Raw genomic sequence first — 6,275 nt, 5'->3', positions numbered from 1 at the left:
ATAATAAGGGGCCCTTGTGTCGATCCTTTACTGAGAGAGACTGAGGAGCCCACTGTCGGGTCTCGCTGCCCCGCTCCTTTCTGGCAACGCCGCCGCCAGCTTCTACGTGCAGAAACGCCACTTTCCACTTGCTCCTCGTGGATATTTCCCCGCCTCTCCTCGCAAGCAGCGCCCTCGCTACAAAAAGGCTCCCCCCTCAGGCAAGTTCTCACACACAAAGGCGCCTCTCTCTCTCCTATAAGGACAGCCTCTGCTTCTTTGCGGTCGGTGGGGGAGGCCAGCTGGTCAAGCCGCTCTCTCTCCCTCTGACCCGCCGGCGCGAAAGCCCGCCCTTTGCCTCTCGGCTCCTCCTCCTCGCCGCAGGCAGGCTCCCCGCCCGGCCCGTTATAGTGCGTGAGGGGGCGGGAGCGCCTGCGAGTAGCGCTCGGGAGCCTGAGTGGAAGGAGAGACGCGGCGTGGGGAAAGGGCAGGAGCGCGTCGTGTGAGTCCCGCTGCATGCAACGGGTAGGGAGGGCTTCGGCTGCCAGGCTGGGGAGGCGGGAGGCAAAGTCCTCTCTCGGGGCTCCTGGTGCAGGAGCCAGCGGCGCTCCACGTGGCGCGCCAGAAAGGGGTGGCCGCCGGCCGTGTTGGGGGCAGCTTTTCAGTCTGCCCGCCAGCCCCGGAGTAGCACCAGCAGCGCGGGGAAATGGAGAGGGGGGAGGGGGCGGACGGGCGACCCGAGCCTGGGGAGCCGGGCACGAGGTGGAAGGGGCGCGTGGAGACGGTGGGGTGGTTCTGGCACAGAGCTGTGGGGAGAGTTTTAAGCCCCGGGGGATGCACTAAACCGAGGAGGTCAGAGGCCCAAGGTGGCCGGCCATCCTGCCACGTTGCCCATGGGGAAGGGGGTTCCGTTGTTGATAGTTTATTGCTTTATCTTTAGGTGAGGACTGCTTGGGTTAGGGGCCATTGCATTCGGCTGTTTCCTGATTCCTGGGGATTTGCTGGGCTTGGGGGCGGAGGAGAGAGGACTGGTTGGCTAGCTTCTTTGTTTGAATTCAGCATGTGGTGGTTTGGGGGTGCATGGCGAAAAAGTTAATGTTTCTGCTACCGGTATGTATCTTACAAGGGTTAGAGTTGGGTATGCACATGGCTGGCTTGCTTGCTTTGTATGCCTGCATTTGTCTTGAGAGAGATCAGAGGATAACTGACTTCCCTGTTGCACAGGCGTGCATCTCTCAGCGCTGAGATGCAGGTTTTGAATATAGATAAGTTTATCTAGCCCACACTGGGCAGCCTTAGCAATTCCCCTCAAAATGATTTGCAGCAGAAGAGGGAGAGGGCTTACCATATTCCTTTAAATGTCCTATTATACTTGACAATCCTCGATTTCTCACTGCTTGGTTGTAGTTTAATGTGTGCACTGCCTCGACTTAAAATACTTTTTGTTGGACTTAATGTGAAGTGGTAAATTAAAAGTTCTATCTTTGATGGCTTTCACACACTGATGTCTTCATTAGATGTTGCAACCTCCAAGTGATGGCAACCAAGTGTGAATCCACTCTTAAGTCTAGAACCAGTGGATTACAGTACTTACAGTGGAATACAAGGATGTGAGCTTGCCTTGTGAGATGATGCTAACAGGTATGTGGGACTGCTTGCAGTTCTGGTTGTGGCAAATGAACAAACATTGTTCCTTGAGTGCATCACCTCTTGTATCTTTTGAAAAGGGAACAAACCTTTAGGAATAAAGCCTTGCCTGTTTCTTGTGTGAGCTCATCAGCATTTCAAAATAGGCACTCTTTGAACTGGGGGAGGACAACTTTCTCACAATGTGATTTGCCTAGTTTACTGTACCTTCTTTTGGTGACATTTTGAACCTTAAAGACTGCTGACACATCAGGTTAGCTTTTATACTGTCTGTTGTTTTTTTCTTCATGCACAAGCATGGCTCAGCAGTTAAACCTTCCCAATAAGGAACCAGTAATTCTGTGTTGCTCTCTGTTTACAATTTTTAATAAAGCAAGTTACCCACCTATTTAATGCTTTAGTTATTTCTTGCATTTGTTTACCACCTTCCTTGGTAACAATTTCTTGCATGACCTGAGTTTTGTTGTATGAACCTATTGTCATGGAATCTCAGTTCTATATCGGGGAAACTATGTTACGGAGTTGTCCAGGTCTCTATATCTTTTGAAAAGTACTACAGATGGTTACGTAGCTTGAGGCACAGTTATCAATAGGACTGAATCATTGTTGTGTGAGAAAGATGATCAGGTTATGACTATGATAGATTCTCTTGCATTTTTCATTTTCAAGCTGTTAATGTCTTCAATTTTAATTAAAATATGTATTGGTTGTTATGCAACACACTGTATTTCCAGATACAGAAAGGTGTTTCCAAACTTTTTTGCCTCTACAACTTCAGTACTTACTAAACCCTTTAAAAACTTTATACTAGCAAATGTGATTGGGTGACTTGAAATACATTTATTATATTCTGTCACCTCTCCTTGTAACTGCTTTCCTACAAATTTGATGATGAGAATCTTATTACACAGCAGCCAATCATGGGAACATGACTGCAGTTAGAAAGCTGGAGGGACATGGATGCACAGGCATCTATGATAATACCACAGAAAACAAATGGCCTGTACTGGAGTACTGGAGACCCATTTCATTTTTATGTTTAAGGCAACGGGATGATTGCTCATTGTTTTGCTGTGTGACCTGTTCAGTGTCTCTTTGCCTCAGCATGTGTGTCTGTCTGAGTTCTGCATGTATTTGATTAAGCCATGTTGATGGTGGTTAAGCACCTATTTCTGCACATTTCAGAAATGTTGCAGTAGCTTTAGGAAGACCTGCCCAATAGAATATAGTAGTGCTGTTCACCGTCTGGTTTTGCAGCTGGCTGTTGTTAAAGAAGGAACAAAATAACTCCTTTGCACTTTGCCATATCAGGTACAGCCTTTGGGGGAGGAATGCATGCCAGCCAGTGAAGGGAGAAGGAACAACCTTGATTTAGGCAGGCATTCTTTAGAACTTCTGGCCCATTTTTCCAGTCCTGTTGTAACAGCTTGGCTGTGGATATGCCTGTGCCAAGAGGCATTTCGTTTCTCATAGTTGCAGATAACTCTCTAATATACATTCTGGTTGCATCATGTTGCAATCATAAGCTGGCCAAGTTTCAATCAAGGCAGCATTGAGTATGTAGTATGTTTTGTGTGTCCTTGAATCTACCACCTTGGCTCTAGGCATGCACACCTGGTCAGCATCACCTATATTTTTCCACCAACCTTGTTATTTCAGTTTACCAAACACTCCCTATTTTTGTTTCATTTCCCTTGTAGCCCATAGTACCATAAAACTTTTTGCATCCTGACAGTCTGAGTTCCTTGCCCTCCTTGGTGTTGCTGCTGGTTGCGTTCTGAACAAATAAGGGTGTGTTGGCACCTGTGTACTTTGCAACGTATCTTTTCGTTCTAGTTTTTGCCCCACATTGCCTTGGTACTAATCTTTTCGCATATCTTTTATACAGTATATGTATTTACTCCTTTTAAGGCTGGTGGCTTCAGCTTTTTTCCTTTGGAAAACATTTCCTAAAGTAATGCTGCATTTCCATAATTGTAAAGGTAAAGGGTAAAGGGACCCCTGACCATTAGGTCCAGTCGTGACCGACTCTGGGGTTGTGCGCTCATCTCGCATTATTGGCCAAGGGAGCCGGCGTATAGCTTCCAGGTCATGTGGCCAGCATGACAAAGCCGCTTCTGGCAAACCAGAGCAGCACATGGAAACGCCGTTTACCTTCCCGCTGCAGCTGCAGATAAATAGGTTCCTATTTATCTACTTGCATTTTGACGTGCTTTCGAACTGCTAGGTTGGCAGGAGCAGGGGCCAAGCAACGGGAGCTCACCCCGTCACAGGGATTCGAACCGCCGACCTTCTGATCGGCAAGCCCTAGGCTCAGTACTTTAACCACAGCGCCACCTGGGTCCCACAGAGGTTTCACCGTCTGGGCGCTTGGCCCAGCCCGAGGCTCCGCCATGGGGGGAGCTGCGGGACAGGGGGGGGCTTAGGCGGAGCCCCCGCCTCCCCGGCCTCGTCCCCTGGCGACGAGGCCGCTCGAGTCTTTGCACATGGTAATAGCATAATAATGGAAGACGGAGGAAACTTTGAGATGAAATGGATGTGTCTGAGCCTGTGCAAGGCTAGAAGAAGTACAGTCATACCTCGGTTTAAGTACACCTCTGTTTGAGTATTTTCAGTTTAAGTACTCCGTGGACCCATCTGGAACGGATTAATCCACTTTTCATTATTTTCCATTGGAAAGTTCGCTTCAGGTTAAGTACGGACTTCCGGAACCAATTACACTTATACCTCGGGTTAAGTACGCTTCAGGTTGAATTCTCCGTGGACCTGTCTGGAACAAATTAATCCACTTTCCATTACTTTCAATGGGAAAGTTCGATTCAGGTTAAGTACGCTTCAGTTTAAGTACTCCACGGACCATCTGGAACGGATTAATCCACTTTCCATTACTTTCATTGGGAAAGTTTGCTTCAGGTTAAGTACAGACTTCCGGAACCAATTGTGTTTGTAAACCGAGGTACCACTGTATCTCTTTCCTACTCTATAGATTCAAATTCATATTACTGGTGATATTACTTTAAACCAGCCTTCATCGCCTAGCCCTAGTGATTATAATGAGGGAAAGTGCAGTGGCTGGGAAAGATACCATGAAATAGTTAGATCTGGCTGATCATGGGATTATATCAACTCTCTTTTAACAGAAGGTAAACTGAACAATGAGAGTAAAGCTAGATAATGTCTCAGAGGCGTTAATCTTTACTCCTTTTGTTGTTGTTGTTGTTTAGTCGTTTAGTCGTGTCCGACTCTTCGTGACCCCATGGACCATAGCACGCCAGGCACTCCTGTCTTGCACTGCCTCCCGCAGTTTGGTCAAACTCATGTTCGTAGCTTCGAGAACACTGTCCAGCCATCTTGTCCTCTGACGTCCCCTTCTCCTAGTGCCCTCAATCTTTCCCAACATCAGGGTCTTTTCCAAGGATTCTTCTCTTCTCATGAGGTGGCCAAAGTATTGGAGCCTCAGCTTCACGATCTGTCCTTCCAGGGAGCACTCAGGGCTGATTTCCTTAAGAATGGATAGGTTTGATCTTCTTGCAGTTCATGGGACTCTCAAGAGTCTCCTCCAGCACCATAATTCAAAAGCATCAATTCTTTGGTGATCAGCCTTCTTTATGATCCAGCTCTCACTTCCATACATCACTACTGGGAAAACCATAGCTTTAACTATACGGACCTTTGTCGGCAAGGTGATGTCTCTGCTTTTTAAGATGCTGTCTAGGTTTGTCATTGCTTTTCTCCCAAGAAGCAGGCGTCTTTTAATTTCGTGACTGCTGTTACCATCTGCAGTGATCAAGGAGCCCAAGAAGGTGAAATCTCTCACTGCCTCCATTTCTTCCCCTTCTATTTGCCAGGAGGTGATGGGACCAGTGGCCATGATCTTGGCTTTTTTGATGTTGAGCTTCAGACCATATTTTGCACTCTCCTCTTTCACCCTCATTAAAAGGTTCTTTAATTCCTCCTCGCTGTCTGCCATCAAGGTTGTGTCATCTGCATATCTGAGGTTGTTGATATTTCTTCCGGCAATCTTAATTCCGGCTTGGGATTCATCTAGTCCAGCCTTTCGCATGATGAATTCTGCATATAAGTTAAATAAGCAGGGAGACAATATACAACCTTGTCGTACTCCTTTCCCAATTTTGAAACAATCAGTTGTTCCATATCCAGTTCTAACTGTAGCTTCTTGTCCCACATAGAGATTTCTCAGGAGACAGATGAGGTGATCAGGCACTCCCATTTCTTTAAGAACTTGCCATAGTTTGCTGTGGTCGACACAGTCAAAGGCTTTTGCGTAGTCAATGAAGCAGAAGTAGATGTTTTTCTGGAACTCTCTAGCTTTCTCCATAATCCAGCGCATGTTTGCTATTTGGTCTCTGGTTCCTCTGCCCTTTCGAAATCCAGCTTGCACTTCTGGGAGTTCTCAGTCCACATACTGCCTAAGCCTGCCTTGTAGAATTTTAAGCATAACCTTGCTAGCGTGTGAAATGAGCGCAATTGTGCGGTAGTTGGAGCATTCTTTGGCACTGCCCTTCTTTGGAATTGGGATGTAGACTGATCTTCTCCAATCCTCTGGCCATTGCTGAGTTTTCCAAACCTGCTGGCATATTGGGTATAGCACCTTAACAGCATCATCTTTTAAAATTTTAAATAGTTCA

The 6,275-nt window shown here is 46.8% G+C and overlaps 1 protein-coding gene across 2 annotated transcripts in view; it reads left to right on the top strand.

Moving 5' to 3' along the window:
* Nucleotides 1-239: 239 nt before the first annotated feature.
* Nucleotides 240-6,275, top strand: part of SLC16A1 (solute carrier family 16 member 1) — a 46,503-nt gene continuing 40,467 nt past the window's right edge. Inside the window, exon 1 of one of the 2 annotated variants that reach the window (XM_035122443.3) lies at nt 240-504. The gene's annotated coding sequence lies outside the window, so the exon portion shown is untranslated. The remainder of the gene's footprint in view (nt 505-6,275) is intronic. The other variant, XM_035122441.3, reaches the window with a different exon arrangement.

The sequence above is a fragment of the Zootoca vivipara genome, chromosome 7, assembly GCF_965207765.1.
Source record: "Zootoca vivipara chromosome 7, rZooViv2.hap1.1, whole genome shotgun sequence".
In the NCBI taxonomy this organism is placed as follows: domain Eukaryota; kingdom Metazoa; phylum Chordata; class Lepidosauria; order Squamata; family Lacertidae; genus Zootoca; species Zootoca vivipara.
This window is presented reverse-complemented; position numbering and strand designations above follow the sequence as displayed.